This window comes from Pongo abelii, chromosome 1 (assembly GCF_028885655.2).
Source record: "Pongo abelii isolate AG06213 chromosome 1, NHGRI_mPonAbe1-v2.0_pri, whole genome shotgun sequence".
Classification (NCBI taxonomy): Eukaryota; Metazoa; Chordata; class Mammalia; order Primates; family Hominidae; genus Pongo; species Pongo abelii.
The window spans coordinates 105,407,260-105,430,775 of NC_071985.2; positions in this window are offsets into that span (position 1 = coordinate 105,407,260).

The window sequence follows — 23,516 nt, forward strand, 5'->3', positions numbered from 1 at the left end:
AGAGTTTCAAAACTGCTCTTTCAAAGGGAAAGTTCAGGTCTGTGAGTTGAATGCACTCATCACCAAGAAGTATCTCAGAATGCTTCTGTGTAGTTTTAATGTGAAGATATTTCCTTTTCCAGCATAGGCCTCAAAGCACTCCAAATAAACACTTGCAGATTCTACAAAAAGAGTGTTTCAAAACTCCTCTTTCAAAAGGAAGGTTCAAGTCTCTGAGTTGATTGCCCTCATCACACAGAAGTTTCTGAGAATGCCTCTCTCTTGTTTTTAGGTGAAGATATTTCATTTCCCAGCATAGGCCTCAAAGCGCTCGAAATATCTACTTGCAGATTCTACAAAAAGAGAGTTTCAAAACTACTCTTTCAAAAGGAAAGTTCAGGTCTGTGAGTTGAATGAACTCATCACCAAGAAGTATTTCAGAATGCTTCTGTGTAGTTTTTATGTGAAGATATTTCCTTTCCAGCATAAGCCTCAAAGCACTCCAAATAAACACTTGCAGATTCTACAAAAGGAGTGTTTCCAAACTGCTCTATCGAAAGGAATGTTCAAGTCTGTGAGTTGAATGCACCCATCATCCAGAAGTTTCTGAGAATGTTTCTCTCTTGTTTCTAGGTGAAGATATTTCATTTCCCAGCATAGGCCTCAAAGCGCTCCAAATATCTACTTGCAGAGTCTACAAAAAGAGTGTTTCAAAACTGCTCTTTCAAAAGGAAGGTTGAAGTCTGTGAGTTGAATGCACTCATCACACAGAAGTTTCTGAGAATGCTTCTCTCTTGTTTTTAGGTGAAGATATTTCATTTCCCAGCATAGGCCTCAAAGCGCTCCAAATATCTACTTGCAGATTCTACAAAAAGAGTGTTTCAACACTGCTCTTTCAAAAGGAAGGTTGAAGTCTGTGAGTTGAATGCACTCATCACACAGAAGTTTCTGAGAATGTTTCTCTCTTGTTTTTAGGTGAAGGTATTTCATTTCCCAGTATAGGCCTCAAAGCGCTCCAAATGTCTACTTGCAGATTCTACAAAAAGAGTGTTTCAAAACTCCTCTGTCAAAAGGAAGGTTCAAGTCTCTGAGTTGAATGCCCTCATCCAAAGAAGTTTCTGAGAATGCCTCTCTCTTGTTTTTAGGTGAAGATATTTCATTTCCCAGCATAGGCCTCAAAGCGCACGAAATATCTACTTGCAGATTCTACAAAAAGAGAGTTTCAAAATTGCTCTTTCAAAGGGAAATTTCAGGTCTGTGAGTTGAATGCACTCATCACCAAGAAGTATCTCAGAATGCTTCTGTGTAGTTTTTATGTGAAGATATTTCCTTTCCAGCATAAGCCTCAAAGCACTCCAAATAAACACTTGCAGATTCTACAAAAGGAGTGTTTCCAAACTGCTCTATCGAAAGGAATGTTCAAGTCTGTGAGTTGAATGCACTCATCACACAGAAGTTTCTGAGAATGCTTCTCTCCTGTTTTTAGGTGAAGATATTTCATTTGCCAGCATAGGCCTCAAAGCGCTCCAAATGTCTACTTGCAGATTCTACAAAAAGAGTGTTTCAAAACTGCTCTTTCCAAAGGAAGGTTCAAGTCTGTGAGTTGAATGCCCTCATCACAAAGAAGTTTCTGAGAATGCCTCTCTCTTGTTTTTAGGTGAAGATATTTCATTTCCCAGCATAGGCCTCAAAGCGCTCCAAATATCTACTTGCAGATTCTACAAAAAGAGTGTTTCAAAACTGCTCTTTCAAAAGGAAAGTTCAGGTCTGTGAGTTGAATGCACTCATCACCAAGAAGTATCTCAGAATGCTTCTGTGTAGTTTTAATGTGAAGATATTTCCTTTTCCAGCATAGGCCTCAAAGCACTCCAAATAAACACTTGCAGATTCTACAAAAAGAGTGTTTCAAAACTGCTCTTTCAAAAGGAAGGTTCAAGTCTGTGAGTTGAATGCACTCATCGCAAAGAAGTTTCTGAGAATGCTTCTTTGTAGTTTTTATTTGAAGACATTTCCTTTTCCATCATTGGCCTCAAAGGGCTCGAAATAAACAGTTGCAGATTCTACTAAAGGAGTGTTTCAAAACTGTCCTATCAAAAGGAACGTTCAAGTCTGTGAGTTGAATGAACTCATCACACCGAAGTTTCTGAGAATGCTTCTGTCTAGTTTTTATGGGAAGATATTTCCTTTTCCAGCATAGGCCTCAGAGGGCTCCAAATAAACACTTGGAGATTCCACAAAAGGAGTGTTTTCAAACTGCTCTATCAAAAGGAATGTTCAAGTCTGTGAGTTGAATGCACTCATCACACAGAAGTTTCTGAGAATGCTTCTCTCTTGTTTTTAGGTGAAGATATTTCATTTCCCAGCATAGGCCTCAAAGCGCTCCAAATATCTACTTGCAGATTCTACAAAAAGAGTGTTTCAAAACTGCTCTTTCAAAAGGAAGGTTGAAGTCTGTGAGTTGAATGCACTCATCACACAGAAGTTTCTGAGAATGCTTCTCTCTTGTTTTTAGGTGAAGATATTTCATTTCCCAGCGTAGGCCTCAAAGCGCTCCAAATATCTACTTGCAGAGTCTACAAAAAGAGTGTTTCAAAACTGCTCTTTCAAAAGGAAGGTTGAAGTCTGTGAGTTGAATGCACTCAACACAAAGAAGTATCTCAGAATGCTTCTGTGTAGTTTGTATGTGAAGATATTTCCTTTTCCAGCATAGGCCTCAAAGCACTCCAAATAAACACTTGCAGATTCTACAAAAGGAGTGTTTCCAAACTGCTCTATCGAAAGGAATGTTCAAGTCTGTGAGTTGAATGCACTCATCACACAGAAGTTTCTGAGAATGCCTCTCTCTTGTTTTTAGGTGAAGATATTTCATTTCCCAGCATAGGCCTCAAAGCGCTCCAAATGTCTACTTGTAGATTCTACAAAAAGAGTGTTTCAAAACTGCTCTTTCAAAAGGAAGGTTCAAGTCTCTGAGTTGAATGCACTCATCACAAAGAAGTTTCTGAGAATGCTTCTGTCTAGTTGTTATTTGAAGAAATTTCCTTTTCAATCTTTGGCCTCAAAGGGCTCGAAATAAACACTTGCAGATTCTACTAAAGGAGTGTTTCAAAAGTGTCCTATAGAAAGGAACGTTCAACTTTGTGACTTGAATGAACTCATCATGCAGAAGTTTCTGAGAATGCTTCTGTCTAATTTTTATGTGAAGATATTTCCTTTTCCAGCATAGGCCTCAGAGCGCTCCAAATAAACACTTGCAGATTCTACAAAAGGAGTGTTTCCAAACTGCTCTATCAAAGGGAATATTCAAGTCTGTGAGTTGAATGCACTCATCACACAGAAGTTTCTGAGAATGCTTCTCTCTTGCTTTTAGGTGAAGATATTTCATTTCCCAGCATAGGCCTCAAAGCGCTCCAAATATCTACTTGCAGATTCTACAAAAAGAGTGTTTGAAAACTGGTCTTTCAAAAGGAAGGTTGAAGTCTGTGAGTTGAATGCACTCATCACCAAGAAGTATCTCAGAATGCTTCTGTGTAGTTTGTATGTGAAGATATTTCCTTTTCCAGCATAGGCCTCAAAGCACTCCAAATAAACACTTGCAGATTCTACAAAAGGAGTGTTTCCAAACTGCTCTATCGAAAGGAATGTTCAAGTCTGTGAGTTGAATGCACTCATCACACAGAAGTTTCTGAGAATGCTTCTCTCCTGTTTTTAGGTGAAGATATTTCATTTGCCAGCATAGGCCTCAAAGCGCTCCAAATGTCTACTTGCAGATTCTACAAAAAGAGTGTTTCAAAACTGCTCTTTCCAAAGGAAGGTTCAAGTCTGTGAGTTGAATGCCCTCATCACAAAGAAGTTTCTGAGAATGCCTCTCTCTTGTTTTTAGGTGAAGATATTTCATTTCCCAGCATAGGCCTCAAAGCGCTCCAAATATCTACTTGCAGATTCTACAAAAAGAGTGTTTCAAAACTGCTCTTTCAAAAGGAAAGTTCAGGTCTGTGAGTTGAATGCACTCATCACCAAGAAGTATCTCAGAATGCTTCTGTGTAGTTTTAATGTGAAGATATTTCCTTTTCCAGCATAGGCCTCAAAGCACTCCAAATAAACACTTGCAGATTCTACAAAAAGAGTGTTTCAAAACTGCTTTTTCAAAAGGAAGGTTCAAGTCTGTGAGTTGAATGCACTCATCGCAAAGAAGTTTCTGAGAATGCTTCTTTGTAGTTTTTATTTGAAGACATTTCCTTTTCCATCATTGGCCTCAAAGGGCTCGAAATAAACAGTTGCAGATTCTACTAAAGGAGTGTTTCAAAACTGTCCTATCAAAAGGAACGTTCAAGTCTGTGAGTTGAATGAACTCATCACACCGAAGTTTCTGAGAATGCTTCTGTCTAGTTTTTATGGGAAGATATTTCCTTTTCCAGCATAGGCCTCAGAGGGCTCCAAATAAACACTTGGAGATTCCACAAAAGGAGTGTTTTCAAACTGCTCTATCAAAAGGAATGTTCAAGTCTGTGAGTTGAATGCACTCATCACACAGAAGTTTCTGAGAATGCTTCTCTCTTGTTTTTAGGTGAAGATATTTCATTTCCCAGCATAGGCCTCAAAGCGCTCCAAATATCTACTTGCAGATTCTACAAAAAGAGTGTTTCAAAACTGCTCTTTCAAAAGGAAGGTTGAAGTCTGTGAGTTGAATGCACTCATCACACAGAAGTTTCTGAGAATGCTTCTCTCTTGTTTTTAGGTGAAGATATTTCATTTCCCAGCGTAGGCCTCAAAGCGCTCCAAATATCTACTTGCAGAGTCTACAAAAAGAGTGTTTCAAAACTGCTCTTTCAAAAGGAAGGTTGAAGTCTGTGAGTTGAATGCACTCAACACAAAGAAGTATCTCAGAATGCTTCTGTGTAGTTTGTATGTGAAGATATTTCCTTTTCCAGCATAGGCCTCAAAGCACTCCATATAAACACTTGCAGATTCTACAAAAGGAGTGTTTCCAAACTGCTCTATCGAAAGGAATGTTCAAGTCTGTGAGTTGAATGCACTCATCACACAGAAGTTTCTGAGAATGTTTCTCTCTTGTTTTTAGGTGAAGATATTTCATTTCCCAGCATAGGCCTCAAAGCGCTCCAAATGTCTACTTGCAGATTCTACAAAAAGAGTGTTTCAAAACTGCTCTTTCAAAAGGAAGGTTCAAGTCTGTGAGTTGAATGCACTCATCGCAAAGAAGTTTCTGGGAATGCTTCTTTGTAGTTTTTATTTGAAGACATTTCCTTTTCCATCATTGGCCTCAAAGGGCTCGAAATAAACAGTTGCAGATTCTACTAAAGGAGTGTTTCAAAACTGTCCTATCAAAAGGAACGTTCAAGTCTGTGAGTCGAATGAACTCATCACACCGAAGTTTCTGAGAATGCTTCTGTCTAGTTTTTATGGGAAGATATTTCCTTTTCCAGCATAGGCCTCAGAGGGCTCCAAATAAACACTTGGAGATTCCACAAAAGGAGTGTTTTCAAACTGCTCTATCAAAAGGAATGTTCAAGTCTGTGAGTTGAATGCACTCATCACACAGAAGTTTCTGAGAATGCTTCTCTCTTGTTTGTAGTTGAAGATATTTCATTTCCCAGCATAGGCCTCAAAGCGCTCCAAATATCTACTTGCAGATTCTACAAAAAGAGTGTTTCAAAACTGGTCTTTCAAAAGGAAGGTTGAAGTATGTGAGTTGAATGCACTCATCACACAGAAGTTTCTGAGAATGCTTCTCTCTTGTTTTTAGGTGAAGATATTTCATTTCCCAGCATAGGCCTCAAAGCGCTCCAAATGTCTACTTGCAGATTCTACAAAAAGAGTGTTTCAAAACCGCTCTTTCAAAAGGAAGGTTTAAGTCTGTGAGTTGAATGCACTCATCACAAAGAAGTTTCTGAGAATGCTTCTGTCTAGTTGTTATTTGAAGACATTTCCTTTTCAATCTTTGGCCTCAAAGGGCTCGAAATAAACACTTGCAGATTCTACTAAAGGAGTGTTTCAAAAGTGTCCTATAGGAAGGAACGTTCAACTTTGTGAGTTGAATGAACTCATCACGCAGAAGTTTCTGAGAATGCTTCTGTCTAGTTTTTATGTGAAGATATTTCATTTCCCAGCCTAGGCCTCAAAGCGCTCCAAATATCTACTTGCAGATTCTACAAAAAGAGTGTTTCAAAACTGCTCTTTCAAAAGGAAGGTTGAAGTCTGTGAGTTGAATGCACTCATCACCAAGAAGTATCTCAGAATGCTTCTGTGTAGTTTGTATGTGAAGATATTTCCTTTTCCAGCATAGGCCTCAAAGCACTCCAAATAAACACTTGCAGATTCTACAAAAGGAGTGTTTCCAAACTGCTCTATCGAAAGGAATGTTCAAGTCTGTGAGTTGAATGCACTCATCACACAGAAGTTTCTGAGAATGCTTCTCTCCTGTTTTTAGGTGAAGATATTTCGTTTGCCAGCATAGGCCTCAAAGCGCTCCAAATGTCTACTTGCAGATTCTACAAAAAGAGTGTTTCAAAACTGCTCTTTCCAAAGGAACGTTCAAGTCTGTGAGTTGAATGCCCTCATCACAAAGAAGTTTCTGAGAATGCCTCTCTCTTGTTTTTAGGTGAAGATATTTCATTTCCCAGCATAGGCCTCAAAGCGCTCCAAATATCTACTTGCAGATTCTACAAAAAGAGTGTTTCAAAACTGCTCTTTCAAAAGGAAAGTTCAGGTCTGTGAGTTGAATGCACTCATCACCAAGAAGTATCTCAGAATGCTTCTGTGTAGTTTTAATGTGAAGATATTTCCTTTTCCAGCATAGGCCTCAAAGCACTCCAAATAAACACTTGGAGATTCTACAAAAAGAGTGTTTCAAAACTCCTCTTTCAAAAGGAAGGTTCAAGTCTCTGAGTTGAATGCCCTCATCACAAAGAAGTTTCTGAGAATGCCGCTCTCTTGTTTTTAGGTGAAGATATTTCATTTCCCAGCATAGGCCTCAAAGCGCTCCAAATATCTACTTGCAGATTCTACAAAAAGAGAGTTTCAAAACTGCTCTTTCAAAAGGAAAGTTCAGATCTGTGAGTTGAATGCACTCATCACCAAGAAGTATCTCAGAATGCTTCTGTGTAGTTTTTATGTGAAGATATTTCCTTTCCAGCATAAGCCTCAAAGCACTCCAAATAAACACTTGCAGATTCTACAAAAGGAGTGTTTCCAAACTGCTCTATCGAAAGGAATGTTCATGTCTGTGAGTTGAATGCACCCATCATCCAGAAGTTTCTGAGAATGTTTCTCTCTTGTTTTTAGGTGAAGATATTTCATTTGCCAGCATAGGCCTCAAAGCGCTCCAAATGTCTACTTGCAGATTCAACAAAAAGAGTGTTTCAAAACTGCTCTTTCAAAAGGAAGGTTCAAGTCTGTGAGTTGAATGCACTCATCACAAAGAAGTTTCTGAGAATGCTTCTTTGTAGTTTTTATTTGAAGACATTTCCTTTTCCATCATTGGCCTCAAAGGGCTCGAAATAAACAGTTGCAGATTCTACTAAAGGAGTGTTTCAAAACTGTCCTATCAAAAGGAACGTTCAAGTCTGTGAGTTGAATGAACTCATCACACCGAAGTTTCTGAGAATGCTTCTGTCTAGTTTTTATGGGAAGATATTTCCTTTTCCAGCATAGGCCTCAGAGGGCTCCAAATAAACACTTGGAGATTCCACAAAAGGAGTGTTTTCAAACTGCTCTATCAAAAGGAATGTTCAAGTCTGTGAGTTGAATGCACTCATCACACAGAAGTTTCTGAGAATGCTTCTCTCTTGTTTTTAGGTGAAGATATTTCATTTCCCAGCATAGGCCTCAAAGCGCTCCAAATATCTACTTGCAGATTCTACAAAAAGAGTGCTTCAAAACTGGTCTTTCAAAAGGAAGGTTGAAGTCTGTGAGTTGAATGCACTCATCACACAGAAGTTTCTGAGAATGCTTCTCTCTTGTTTTTAGGTGAAGATATTTCATTTCCCAGCGTAGGCCTCAAAGCGCTCCAAATATCTACTTGCAGAGTCTACAAAAAGAGTGTTTCAAAACTGCTCTTTCAAAAGGAAGGTTGAAGTCTGTGAGTTGAATGCACTCAACACAAAGAAGTATCTCAGAATGCTTCTGTGTAGTTTGTATGTGAAGATATTTCCTTTTCCAGCATAGGCCTCAAAGCACTCCAAATAAACACTTGCAGATTCTACAAAAAGAGTGTTTCAAAACTCCTCTTTCAAAAGGAAGGTTCAAGTCTCTGAGTTGAATGCCCTCATCCAAAGAAGTTTCTGAGAATGCCTCTCTCTTGTTTTTAGGTGAAGATATTTCATTTCCCAGCATAGGCCTCAAAGCGCTCGAAATATCTACTTGCAGATTCTACAAAAAGAGAGTTTCAAAACTGCTCTTTCAAAGGGAAAGTTCAGGTCTGTGAGTTGAATGCACTCATCACCAAGAAGTATCTCAGAATGCTTCTGTGTAGTTTTTATGTGAAGATAATTCCTTTCCAGTATAAGCCTCAAAGCACTCCAAATAAACACTTGCAGATTCTACAAAAGGAGTGTTTCCAAACTGCTCTATCGAAAGGAGTGTTCAAGTCTGTGAGTTGAATGCACCCATCATCCAGAAGTTTCTGAGAATGTTTCTCTCTTGTTTTTAGGTGAAGATATTTCATTTGCCAGCATAGGCATCAAAGCGCTCCAAATGTCTACTTGCAGATTCAACAAAAAGAGTGTTTCAAAACTGCTGTTTCAAAAGGAAGGTTCAAGTCTGTGAGTTGAATGCACTCATCGCAAAGAAGTTTCTGAGAATGCTTCTTTGTAGTTTTTATTTGAAGACATTTCCTTTTCCATCATTGGCCTCAAAGGGCTCGAAATAAACAGTTGCAGATTCTACTAAAGGAGTGTTTCAAAACTGTCCTATCAAAAGGAACGTTCAAGTCTGTGAGTTGAATGAACTCATCACACCGAAGTTTCTGAGAATGCTTCTGTCTAGTTTTTATGTGAAGATATTTCCTTTTCCAGCATAGGCCTCAGAGGGCTCCAAATAAACACTTGGAGATTCCACAAAAGGAGTGTTTTCAAACTGCTCTATCAAGAGGAATGTTCAAGTCTGTGAGTTGAATGAACTCATCACACAGAAGTTTCTGAGAATGCTTCTCTCTTGTTTTTAGGTGAAGATATTTCATTTCCCAGCATATTCGTCAAAGCGCTCCAAATATCTACTTGCAGATTCTACAAAAAGAGTGTTTCAAAACTGGTCTTTCAAAAGGAAGGTTGAAGTCTGTGAGTTGAATGCACTCATCACACAGAAGTTTCTGAGAATGCTTCTCTCTTGTTTTTAGGTGAAGATATTTCATTTCCCAGCATAGGCCTCAAAGCGCTCGAAATATCTACTTGCAGATTCTACAAAAAGAGTGTTTCAAAACTGCTCTTTCAAAAGGAAGGTTCAAGTCTGTGAGTTGAATGCACTCATCACAAAGAAGTTTCTGAGAATGCTTCTGTCTAGTTGTTATTTGAAGACATTTCCTTTTCAAACTTTGGCCTCAAAGGGCTCGAAATAAACACTTGCAGATTCTACTAAAGGAGTGTTTCAAAAGTGTCCTATAGAAAGGACCGTTCAACTTTGTGAGTTGAATGAACTCATCACGCAGAAGTTTCTGAGAATGCGTCTGTCTAGTTTTTATGTGAAGATATTTCCTTTTCCAGCATAGGCCTCAGAGCGCTCCAAATAAACACTTGCAGATTCTACAAAAGGAGTGTTTCCAAACTGCTCTATCGAAGGGAATATTCAAGTCTGTGAGTTGAATGCACTCATCACACAGAAGTTTCTGAGAATGCTTCTCTATTGTTTTTAGGTGAAGATATTTCATTTCCCAGCATAGGACTCAAAGCGCTCCAAATATCTACTTGCAGATTCTACAAAAAGAGTGTTTCAAAATTGCTCTTTCAAAAGGAAGGGTGAAGTCTGTGAGTTGAATGCACTCATCACCAAGAACTATCTCAGAATGCTTCTGTGTAGTTTGTATGTGAAGATATTTCCTTTTCCAGCATAGGCCTCAAAGCACTCCAAATAAACACTTGCAGATTCTACAAAAGGAGTGTTTCCAAACTGCTCTATCGAAAGGAATGTTCAAGTCTGTGAGTTGAATGCACTCATCACACAGAAGTTTCTGAGAATGCTTCTCTCCTGTTTTTAGGTGAAGATATTTCATTTGCCAGCATAGGCCTCAAAGCGCTCCAAATGTCTACTTGCAGATTCTACAAAAAGAGTGTTTCAAAACTGCTCTTTCCAAAGGAAGGTTCAAGTCTGTGAGTTGAATGCCCTCATCACAAAGAAGTTTCTGAGAATGCCTCTCTCTTGTTTTTAGGTGAAGATATTTCATTTCCCAGCATAGGCCTCAAAGCGCTCCAAATATCAACTTGCAGATTCTACAAAAAGAGTGTTTCAAAACTGCTCTTTCAAAAGGAAAGTTCAGGTCTGTGAGTTGAATGCACTCATCACCAAGAAGTATCTCAGAATGCTTCTGTGTAGTTTTAATGTGAAGATATTTCCTTTTCCAGCATAGGCCTCAAAGCACTCCAAATAAACACTTGCAGATTCTACAAAAAGAGTGTTTCAAAACTCCTCTTTCAAAAGGAAGGTTCAAGTCTCTGAGTTGAATGCCCTCATCACAAAGAAGTTTCTGAGAATGCCGCTCTCTTGTTTTTAGGTGAAGATATTTCATTTCCCAGCATAGGCCTCAAAGCGCTCCAAATATCTACTTGCAGATTCTACAAAAAGAGAGTTTGAAAACTGCTCTTTCAAAAGGAAAGTTCAGATCTGTGAGTTGAATGCACTCATCACCAAGAAGTATCTCAGAATCCTTCTGTGTAGTTTTAATGTGAAGATATTTCCTTTTCCAGCATAGGCCTCAAAGCACTCCAAATAAACACTTGCAGATTCTACAAAAGGAGTGTTTCCAAACTGCTCTATCGAAAGGAATGTTCAAGTCTGTGAGTTGAATGCACTCATCACACAGAAGTTTCTGAGAATGTTTCTCTCTTGTTTTTAGGTGAAGATATTTCATTTCCCAGCATAGGCCTCAAAGCGCTCCAAATGTCTACTTGCAGATTCTACAAAAAGAGTGTTTCAAAACTGCTCTTTCAAAAGGAAGGTTCAAGTCTGTGAGTTGAATGCAGTCATCACAAAGAAGTTTCTGAGAATGCTTCTGTCTAGTTGTTATTTGAAGACATTTCCTTTTCAATCTTTGGCCTCAAAGGGCTCGAAATAAACACTTGTAGATTCTACTAAAGGAGTGTTTCAAATGTGTCCTATAGAAAGGAACGTTCAACTTTGTGAGATGAATGAACTCATCATGCAGAAGTTTCTGAGAATGCTTCTGTCTAGTTTTTATGTGAAGATATTTCCTTTTCCAGCATAGGCCTCAGAGCGCTCCAAATAAACACTTGCAGATTCTACAAAAGGAGTGTTTCCAAACTGCTCTATCGAAGGGAATATTCAAGTCTGTGAGTTGAATGCACTCATCACACAGAAGTTTCTGAGAATGCTTCTCTCTTGCTTTTAGGTGAAGATATTTCATTTCCCAGCATAGGCCTCAAAGCGCTCCAAATATCTACTTGCAGATTCTACAAAAAGAGTGTTTGAAAACTGCTCTTTCAAAAGGAAGGTTGAAGTCTGTGAGTTGAATGCACTCATCACCAAGAAGTATCTCAGAATGCTTCTGTGTAGTTTGTATGTGAAGATATTTCCTTTTCCAGCATAGGCCTCAAAGCACTCCAAATAAACACTTGCAGATTCTACAAAAGGAGTGTTTCCAAACTGCTCTATCGAAAGGAATGTTCAAGTCTGTGAGTTGAATGCACTCATCACACAGAAGTTTCTGAGAATGCTTCTCTCCTGTTTTTAGGTGAAGATATTTCGTTTGCCAGCATAGGCCTCAAAGCGCTCCAAATGTCTACTTGCAGATTCTACAAAAAGAGTGTTTCAAAACTGCTCTTTCCAAAGGAAGGTTCAAGTCTGTGAGTTGAATGCCCTCATCACAAAGAAGTTTCTGAGAATGCCTCTCTCTTGTTTTTAGGTGAAGATATTTCATTTCCCAGCATAGGCCTCAAAGCGCTCCAAGTATCCACTTGCAGATTCTACAAAAAGAGTGTTTCAAAACTGCTCTTTCAAAAGGAAAGTTCAGGTCTGTGAGTTGAATGCACTCATCACCAAGAAGTATCTCAGAATGCTTCTGTGTAGTTTTAATGTGAAGATATTTCCTTTTCCAGCATAGGCCTCAAAGCACTCCAAATAAACACTTGCAGATTCTACAAAAAGAGTGTTTCAAAACTGCTCTTTCAAAAGGAAGGTTCAAGTCTGTGAGTTGAATGCACTCATCGCAAAGAAGTTTCTGAGAATGCTTCTTTGTAGTTTTTATTTGAAGACATTTCCTTTTCCATCATTGGCCTCAAGGGCTCGAAATAAACAGTTGCAGATTCTACTAAAGGAGTGTTTCAAAACTGTCCTATCCAAAGGAACGTTCAAGTCTGTGAGTTGAATGAACTCATCACACCGAAGTTTCTGAGAATGCTTCTGTCTAGTTTTTATGGGAAGATATTTCCTTTTCCAGCATAGGCCTCAGAGGGCTCCAAATAAACACTTGGAGATTCCACAAAAGGAGTGTTTTCAAACTGCTCTATCAAAAGGAATGTTCAAGTCTGTGAGTTGAATGCACTCATCACACAGAAGTTTCTGAGAATGCTTCTCTCTTGTTTTTAGGTGAAGATATTTCATTTACCAGCATAGGCCTCAAAGCGCTCCAAATATCTACTTGCAGACTCTACAAAAAGAGTGTTTCAAAACTGGTCTTTCAAAAGGAAGGTTGAAGTCTGTGAGTTGAATGCACTCATCACACAGAAGTTTCTGAGAATGCTTCTCTCTTGTTTTTAGGTGAAGATATTTCATTTCCCAGCATAGGCCTCAAAGCGCTCCAAATATCTACTTGCAGAGTCTACAAAAAGAGTGTTTCAAAACTGCTCTTTCAAAAGGAAGGTTGAAGTCTGTGAGTTGAATGCACTCAACACCAAGAAGTATCTCAGAATGCTTCTGTGTAGTTTGTATGTGAAGATATTTCCTTTTCCAGCATAGGCCTCAAAGCACTCCAAATAAACACTTGCAGATTCTACAAAAGGAGTGTTTCCAAACTGCTCTATCGAAAGGAATGTTCAAGTCTGTGAGTTGAATGCACTCATCACACAGAAGTTTCTGAGAATGTTTCTCTCTTGTTTTTAGGTGAAGATATTTCATTTCCCAGCATAGGCCTCAAAGCGCTCCAAATGTCTACTTGCAGATTCTACAAAAAGAGTGTTTCAAAACTGCTCTTTCCAAAGGAACGTTCTAGTCTGTGAGTTGAATGCACTCATCACAAAGAAGTTCCTGAGAATGCTTCTGTCTAGTTGTTATTTGAAGACATTTCCTTTTCAATCTTTGGCATCAAAGGGCTCGAAATAAACACTTGCAGATTCTACTAAAGGAGTGTTTCAAATGTGTCCTATAGAAAGGAACGTTCAACTTTGTGAGTTGAATGAACTCATCATGCAGAAGTTTCTGAGAATGCTTCTGTCTAGTTTTTATGTGAAGATATTTCCTTTTCCAGCATAGGCCTCAGAGCGCTCCAAATAAACACTTGCAGATTCTACAAAAGGAGTGTTTCCAAACTGCTCTATCGAAGGGAATATTCAAGTCTGTGAGTTGAATGCACTCATCACACAGAAGTTTCTGAGAATGCTTCTCTCTTGCTTTTAGGTGAAGATATTTCATTTCCCAGCATAGGCCTCAAAGCGCTCCAAATATCTACTTGCAGATTCTAAAAAAAGAGTGTTTCAAAACTGCTCTTTCAAAAGGAAGGTTGAAGTCTGTGAGTTGAATGCACTCATCAACAAGAAGTATCTCAGAATGCTTCTGTGTAGTTTGTATGTGAAGATATTTCCTTTTCCAGCATAGGCCTCAAAGCACTCCAAATAAACACTTGCAGATTCTACAAAAGGAGTGTTTCCAAACTGCTCTATCGAAAGGAATGTTCCAGTCTGTGAGTTGAATGCACTCATCACACAGAAGTTTCTGAGAATGCTTCTCTCCTGTTTTTAGGTGAAGATATTTCGTTTGCCTGCATAGGCCTCAAAGCGCTCCAAATGTCTACTTGCAGATTCTACAAAAAGAGTGTTTCAACACTGCTCTTTCCAAAGGAAGGTTCAAGTCTGTGAGTTGAATGCCCTCATCACAAAGAAGTTTCTGAGAATGCCTCTCTCTTGTTTTTAGGTGAAGATATTTCACTTCCCAGCATAGGCCTCAAAGCGCTCCAAATATCTACTTGCAGATTCTACAAAAAGAGTGTTTCAAAACTGCTCTTTCAAAAGGAAAGTTCAGGTCTGTGAGTTGAATGCACTCATCACCAAGAAGTATCTCAGAATGCTTCTGTGTAGTTCTAATGTGAAGATATTTCCTTTTCCAGCGTAGGCCTCAAACACTCCATATAAACACTTGCAGATTCTACAAAAAGAGTGTTTCAAAACTCCTCTTTCAAAAGGAAGGTTCAAGTCTCTGAGTTGATTGCCCTCATCACACAGAAGTTTCTGAGAATGCCTCTCTCCTGTTTTTAGGTGAAGATATTTCATTTCCCAGCATAGGCCTCAAAGCGCTCGAAATATCTACTTGCAGATTCTACAAAAAGAGAGTTTCAAAACTACTCTTTCAAAAGGAAAGTTCAGGTCTGTGAGTTGAATGAACTCATCACCAAGAAGTATTTCAGAATGCTTCTGTGTAGTTTTTATGTGAAGATATTTCCTTTCCAGCATAAGCCTCAAAGCACTCCAAATAAACACTTGCAGATTCTACAAAAGGAGTGTTTCCAAACTGCTCTATCGAAAGGAATGTTCAAGTCTGTGAGTTGAATGCACCCATCATCCAGAAGTTTCTGAGAATGTTTCTCTCTTGTTTTTAGGTGAAGATATTTCATTTCAAAGCATAGGCCCCAAAGCGCTCCAAATATCTACTTGCAGATTCTACAAAAAGAGTGTTTCAAAACTGCTGTTTCAAAAGGAAGGTTCAAGTCTGTGAGTTGAATGCACTCATCGCAAAGAAGTTTCTGAGAATGCTTCTTTGTAGTTTTTATTTGAAGACATTTCCTTTTCCATCATTGGCCTCAAAGGGCTCGAAATAAACAGTTGCAGATTCTACTAAAGGAGTGTTTCAAAACTGTCCTATCAAAAGGAACGTTCAAGTCTGTGAGTTGAATGAACTCATCACACCGAAGTTTCTGAGAATGCTTCTGTCTAGTTTTTATGTGAAGATACTTCCTTTTCCAGCATAGGCCTCAGAGGGCTCCAAATAAACACTTGGAGATTCCACAAAAGGAGTGTTTTCAAACTGCTCTATCAAAAGGAATGTTCAAGTCTGTGAGTTGAATGCACTCATCACACAGAAGTTTCTGAGAATGCTTCTCTCTTGTTTTTAGGTGAAGATATTTCATTTCCCAGCATATTCGTCAAAGCGCTCCAAATATCTACTTGCAGATTCTACAAAAAGAGTGTTTCAAAACTGGTCTTTCAAAAGGAAGGTTGAAGTCTGTGAGTTGAATGCACTCATCACACAGAAGTTTCTGAGAATGCCTCTCTCTTGTTTTTAGGTGAAGATATTTCATTTCCCAGCATAGGCCTCAAAGCGCTCCAAATATCTACTTGCAGATTCTACAAAAAGAGTGTTTCAAAACTGCTCTTTCAAAAGGAAGGTTGAAGTCTGTGAGTTGAATGCACTCATCACACAGAAGTTTCTGAGAATGTTTCTCTCTTGTTTTTAGGTGAAGATATTTCATTTCCCAGCATAGGCCTCAAAGCGCTCCAAATGTCTACTTGCAGATTCTACAAAAAGAGTGTTTCAAAACTGCTCTTTCAAAAGGAAGGTTCAAGTCTGTGAGTTGAATGCACTCATCACAAAGAAGTTTCTGAGAATGCTTCTGTCTAGTTGTTATTTGAAGACATTTCCTTTTCAAACTTTGGCCTCAAAGGGCTCGAAATAAACACTTGCAGATTCTACTAAAGGAGTGTTTCAAAAGTGTCCTATAGAAAGGAACGTTCAACTTTGTGAGTTGAATTAACTCATCACGCAGAAGTTTCTGAGAATGCTTCTGTCTAGTTTTTATGTGAAGATATTTCCTTTTCCAGCATAGGCCTCAGAGCGCTCCAAATAAACACTTGCAGATTCTACAAAAGGAGTGTTTCCAAACTGCTCTATCGAAGGGAATATTCAAGTCTGTGAGTTGAATGCACTCATCACACAGAAGTTTCTGAGAATGCTTCTCTCTTGTTTTTAGGTGAAGATATTTCATTTCCCAGCCTAGGCCTCAAAGCGCTCCAAATATCTACTTGCAGATTCTACAAAAAGAGTGTTTCAAAACTGCTCTTTCAAAAGGAAGGGTGAAGTCTGTGAGTTGAATGCACTCATCACCAAGAAGTATCTCAGAAGGCTTCTGTGTAGTTTGTATGTGAAGATATTTCCTTTTCCAGCATAGGCCTCAAAGCACTCCAAATAAACACTTGCAGATTCTACAAAAGGAGTGTTTCCAAACTGCTCTATCGAAAGGAATGTTCAAGTCTGTGAGTTGAATGCACTCATCACACAGAAGTTTCTGAGAATGCTTCTCTCCTGTTTTTAGGTGAAGATATTTCATTTGCCAGCATAGGCCTCAAAGCGCTCCAAATGTCTACTTGCAGATTCTACAAAAAGAGTGTTTCAAAACTGCTCTTTCCAAAGGAAGGTTCAAGTCTGTGAGTTGAATGCCCTCATCACAAAGAAGTTTCTGAGAATGCCTCTCTCTTGTTTTTAGATGAAGATATTTCATTTCCCAGCATAGGCCTCAAAGCGCTCCAAATATCAACTTGCAGATTCTACAAAAAGAGTGTTTCAAAACTGCTCTTTCAAAAGGAAAGTTCAGGTCTGTGAGTTGAATGCACTCATCACCAAGAAGTATCTCAGAATGCTTCTGTGTAGTTTTAATGTGAAGATATTTCCTTTTCCAGCATAGGCCTCAAAGCACTCCAAATAAACACTTGCAGATTCTACAAAAAGAGTGTTTCAAAACTCCTCTTTCAAAAGGAAGGTTCAAGTCTCTGAGTTGAATGCCCTCATCCAAAGAAGTTTCTGAGAATGCCTCTCTCTTGTTTTTAGGTGAAGATATTTCATTTCCCAGCATAGGCCTCAAAGCGCTCCAAATATCTACTTGCAGATTCTACAAAAAGAGAGTTTCAAAACTGCTCTTTCAAAGGGAAAGTTCAGGTCTGTGAGTTGAATGCACTCATCGCAAAGAAGTTTCTGAGAATGCTTCTTTGTAGTTTTTATTTGAAGACATTTCCTTTTCCATCATTGGCCTCAAAGGGCTCGAAATAAACAGTTGCAGATTCTACTAAAGGAGTGTTTCAAAACTGTCCTATCAAAAGGAACGTTCAAGTCTGTGAGTTGAATGAACTCATCACACCGAAGTTTCTGAGAATGCTTCTGTCTAGTTTTTATGGGAAGATATTTCCTTTTCCAGCATAGGCCTCAGAGGGCTCCAAATAAACACTTGGAGATTCCACAAAAAGAGTGTTTTCAAACTGCTCTATCAAAAGGAATGTTCAAGTCTGTGAGTTGAATGCACTCATCACACAGAAGTTTCTGAGAATGCTTCTCTCTTGTTTTTAGGTGAAGATATTTCATTTCCCAGCATAGGCCTCAAAGCGCTCCAAATATCTACTTGCAGATTCTACAAAAAGAGTGCTTCAAAACTGGTCTTTCAAAAGGAAGGTTGAAGTCTGTGAGTTGAATGCACTCATCACACAGAAGTTTCTGAGAATGCTTCTCTCTTGTTTTTAGGTGAAGATATTTCATTTCCCAGCGTAGGCCTCAAAGCGCTCCAAATATCTACTTGCAGAGTCTACAAAAAGAGTGTTTCAAAACTGCTCTTTCAAAAGGAAGGTTGAAGTCTGTGAGTTGAATGCACTCAACACAAAGAAGTATCTCAGAATGCTTCTGTGTAGTTTGTATGTGAAGATATTTCCTTTTCCAGCATAGGCCTCAAAGCACTCCAAATAAACACTTGCAGATTCTACAAAAAGAGTGTTTCAAAACTCCTCTTTCAAAAGGAAGGTTCAAGTCTCTGAGTTGAATGCCCTCATCCAAAGAAGTTTCTGAGAATGCCTCTCTCTTGTTTTTAGGTGAAGATATTTCATTTCCCAGCATAGGCCTCAAAGCGCTCGAAATATCTACTTGCAGATTCTACAAAAAGAGAGTTTCAAAACTGCTCTTTCAAAGGGAAAGTTCAGGTCTGTGAGTTGAATGCACTCATCACCAAGAAGTATCTCAGAATGCTTCTGTGTAGTTTTTATGTGAAGATAATTCCTTTCCAGTATAAGCCTCAAAGCACTCCAAATAAACACTTGCAGATTCTACAAAAGGAGTGTTTCCAAACTGCTCTATCGAAAGGAGTGTTCAAGTCTGTGAGTTGAATGCACCCATCATCCAGAAGTTTCTGAGAATGTTTCTCTCTTGTTTTTAGGTGAAGATATTTCATTTGCCAGCATAGGCATCAAAGCGCTCCAAATGTCTACTTGCAGATTCAACAAAAAGAGTGTTTCAAAACTGCTGTTTCAAAAGGAAGGTTCAAGTCTGTGAGTTGAATGCACTCATCGCAAAGAAGTTTCTGAGAATGCTTCTTTGTAGTTTTTATTTGAAGACATTTCCTTTTCCATCATTGGCCTCAAAGGGCTCGAAATAAACAGTTGCAGATTCTACTAAAGGAGTGTTTCAAAACTGTCCTATCAAAAGGAACGTTCAAGTCTGTGAGTTGAATGAACTCATCACACCGAAGTTTCTGAGAATGCTTCTGTCTAGTTTTTATGTGAAGATATTTCCTTTTCCAGCATAGGCCTCAGAGGGCTCCAAATAAACACTTGGAGATTCCACAAAAGGAGTGTTTTCAAACTGCTCTATCAAGAGGAATGTTCAAGTCTGTGAGTTGAATGAACTCATCACACAGAAGTTTCTGAGAATGCTTCTCTCTTGTTTTTAGGTGAAGATATTTCATTTCCCAGCATATTCGTCAAAGCGCTCCAAATATCTACTTGCAGATTCTACAAAAAGAGTGTTTCAAAACTGGTCTTTCAAAAGGAAGGTTGAAGTCTGTGAGTTGAATGCACTCATCACACAGAAGTTTCTGAGAATGCTTCTCTCTTGTTTTTAGGTGAAGATATTTCATTTCCCAGCATAGGCCTCAAAGCGCTCGAAATATCTACTTGCAGATTCTACAAAAAGAGTGTTTCAAAACTGCTCTTTCAAAAGGAAGGTTCAGGTCTGTGAGTTGAATGCACTCATCACAAAGAAGTTTCTGAGAATGCTTCTGTCTAGTTGTTATTTGAAGACATTTCCTTTTCAAACTTTGGCCTCAAAGGGCTCGAAATAAACACTTGCAGATTCTACTAAAGGAGTGTTTCAAAAGTGTCCTATAGAAAGGACCGTTCAACTTTGTGAGTTGAATGAACTCATCACGCAGAAGTTTCTGAGAATGCGTCTGTCTAGTTTTTATGTGAAGATATTTCCTTTTCCAGCATAGGCCTCAGAGCGCTCCAAATAAACACTTGCAGATTCTACAAAAGGAGTGTTTCCAAACTGCTCTATCGAAGGGAATATTCAAGTCTGTGAGTTGAATGCACTCATCACACAGAAGTTTCTGAGAATGCTTCTCTATTGTTTTTAGGTGAAGATATTTCATTTCCCAGCATAGGACTCAAAGCGCTCCAAATATCTACTTGCAGATTCTACAAAAAGAGTGTTTCAAAATTGCTCTTTCAAAAGGAAGGGTGAAGTCTGTGAGTTGAATGCACTCATCACCAAGAACTATCTCAGAATGCTTCTGTGTAGTTTGTATGTGAAGATATTTCCTTTTCCAGCATAGGCCTCAAAGCACTCCAAATAAACACTTGCAGATTCTACAAAAGGAGTGTTTCCAAACTGCTCTATCGAAAGGAATGTTCAAGTCTGTGAGTTGAATGCACTCATCACACAGAAGTTTCTGAGAATGCTTCTCTCCTGTTTTTAGGTGAAGATATTTCATTTGCCAGCATAGGCCTCAAAGCGCTCCAAATGTCTACTTGCAGATTCTACAAAAAGAGTGTTTCAAAACTGCTCTTTCCAAAGGAAGGTTCAAGTCTGTGAGTTGAATGCCCTCATCACAAAGAAGTTTCTGAGAATGCCTCTCTCTTGTTTTTAGGTGAAGATATTTCATTTCCCAGCATAGGCCTCAAAGCGCTCCAAATATCAACTTGCAGATTCTACAAAAAGAGTGTTTCAAAACTGCTCTTTCAAAAGGAAAGTTCAGGTCTGTGAGTTGAATGCACTCATCACCAAGAAGTATCTCAGAATGCTTCTGTGTAGTTTTAATGTGAAGATATTTCCTTTTCCAGCATAGGCCTCAAAGCACTCCAAATAAACACTTGCAGATTCTACAAAAAGAGTGTTTCAAAACTCCTCTTTCAAAAGGAAGGTTCAAGTCTCTGAGTTGAATGCCCTCATCACAAAGAAGTTTCTGAGAATGCCGCTCTCTTGTTTTTAGGTGAAGATATTTCATTTCCCAGCATAGGCCTCAAAGCGCTCCAAATATCTACTTGCAGATTCTACAAAAAGAGAGTTTGAAAACTGCTCTTTCAAAAGGAAAGTTCAGATCTGTGAGTTGAATGCACTCATCACCAAGAAGTATCTCAGAATCCTTCTGTGTAGTTTTAATGTGAAGATATTTCCTTTTCCAGCATAGGCCTCAAAGCACTCCAAATAAACACTTGCAGATTCTACAAAAGGAGTGTTTCCAAACTGCTCTATCGAAAGGAATGTTCAAGTCTGTGAGTTGAATGCACTCATCACACAGAAGTTTCTGAGAATGTTTCTCTCTTGTTTTTAGGTGAAGATATTTCATTTCCCAGCATAGGCCTCAAAGCGCTCCAAATGTCTACTTGCAGATTCTACAAAAAGAGTGTTTCAAAACTGCTCTTTCAAAAGGAAGGTTCAAGTCTGTGAGTTGAATGCAGTCATCACAAAGAAGTTTCTGAGAATGCTTCTGTCTAGTTGTTATTTGAAGACATTTCCTTTTCAATCTTTGGCCTCAAAGGGCTCGAAATAAACACTTGTAGATTCTACTAAAGGAGTGTTTCAAATGTGTCCTATAGAAAGGAACGTTCAACTTTGTGAGATGAATGAACTCATCATGCAGAAGTTTCTGAGAATGCTTCTGTCTAGTTTTTATGTGAAGATATTTCCTTTTCCAGCATAGGCCTCAGAGCGCTCCAAATAAACACTTGCAGATTCTACAAAAGGAGTGTTTCCAAACTGCTCTATCGAAGGGAATATTCAAGTCTGTGAGTTGAATGCACTCATCACACAGAAGTTTCTGAGAATGCTTCTCTCTTGCTTTTAGGTGAAGATATTTCATTTCCCAGCATAGGCCTCAAAGCGCTCCAAATATCTACTTGCAGATTCTACAAAAAGAGTGTTTGAAAACTGCTCTTTCAAAAGGAAGGTTGAAGTCTGTGAGTTGAATGCACTCATCACCAAGAAGTATCTCAGAATGCTTCTGTGTAGTTTGTATGTGAAGATATTTCCTTTTCCAGCATAGGCCTCAAAGCACTCCAAATAAACACTTGCAGATTCTACAAAAGGAGTGTTTCCAAACTGCTCTATCGAAAGGAATGTTCAAGTCTGTGAGTTGAATGCACTCATCACACAGAAGTTTCTGAGAATGCTTCTCTCCTGTTTTTAGGTGAAGATATTTCGTTTGCCAGCATAGGCCTCAAAGCGCTCCAAATGTCTACTTGCAGATTCTACAAAAAGAGTGTTTCAAAACTGCTCTTTCCAAAGGAAGGTTCAAGTCTGTGAGTTGAATGCCCTCATCACAAAGAAGTTTCTGAGAATGCCTCTCTCTTGTTTTTAGGTGAAGATATTTCATTTCCCAGCATAGGCCTCAAAGCGCTCCAAGTATCCACTTGCAGATTCTACAAAAAGAGTGTTTCAAAACTGCTCTTTCAAAAGGAAAGTTCAGGTCTGTGAGTTGAATGCACTCATCACCAAGAAGTATCTCAGAATGCTTCTGTGTAGTTTTAATGTGAAGATATTTCCTTTTCCAGCATAGGCCTCAAAGCACTCCAAATAAACACTTGCAGATTCTACAAAAAGAGTGTTTCAAAACTGCTCTTTCAAAAGGAAGGTTCAAGTCTGTGAGTTGAATGCACTCATCGCAAAGAAGTTTCTGAGAATGCTTCTTTGTAGTTTTTATTTGAAGACATTTCCTTTTCCATCATTGGCCTCAAGGGCTCGAAATAAACAGTTGCAGATTCTACTAAAGGAGTGTTTCAAAACTGTCCTATCCAAAGGAACGTTCAAGTCTGTGAGTTGAATGAACTCATCACACCGAAGTTTCTGAGAATGCTTCTGTCTAGTTTTTATGGGAAGATATTTCCTTTTCCAGCATAGGCCTCAGAGGGCTCCAAATAAACACTTGGAGATTCCACAAAAGGAGTGTTTTCAAACTGCTCTATCAAAAGGAATGTTCAAGTCTGTGAGTTGAATGCACTCATCACACAGAAGTTTCTGAGAATGCTTCTCTCTTGTTTTTAGGTGAAGATATTTCATTTACCAGCATAGGCCTCAAAGCGCTCCAAATATCTACTTGCAGACTCTACAAAAAGAGTGTTTCAAAACTGGTCTTTCAAAAGGAAGGTTGAAGTCTGTGAGTTGAATGCACTCATCACACAGAAGTTTCTGAGAATGCTTCTCTCTTGTTTTTAGGTGAAGATATTTCATTTCCCAGCATAGGCCTCAAAGCGCTCCAAATATCTACTTGCAGAGTCTACAAAAAGAGTGTTTCAAAACTGCTCTTTCAAAAGGAAGGTTGAAGTCTGTGAGTTGAATGCACTCAACACCAAGAAGTATCTCAGAATGCTTCTGTGTAGTTTGTATGTGAAGATATTTCCTTTTCCAGCATAGGCCTCAAAGCACTCCAAATAAACACTTGCAGATTCTACAAAAGGAGTGTTTCCAAACTGCTCTATCGAAAGGAATGTTCAAGTCTGTGAGTTGAATGCACTCATCACACAGAAGTTTCTGAGAATGTTTCTCTCTTGTTTTTAGGTGAAGATATTTCATTTCCCAGCATAGGCCTCAAAGCGCTCCAAATGTCTACTTGCAGATTCTACAAAAAGAGTGTTTCAAAACTGCTCTTTCCAAAGGAACGTTCTAGTCTGTGAGTTGAATGCACTCATCACAAAGAAGTTCCTGAGAATGCTTCTGTCTAGTTGTTATTTGAAGACATTTCCTTTTCAATCTTTGGCATCAAAGGGCTCGAAATAAACACTTGCAGATTCTACTAAAGGAGTGTTTCAAATGTGTCCTATAGAAAGGAACGTTCAACTTTGTGAGTTGAATGAACTCATCATGCAGAAGTTTCTGAGAATGCTTCTGTCTAGTTTTTATGT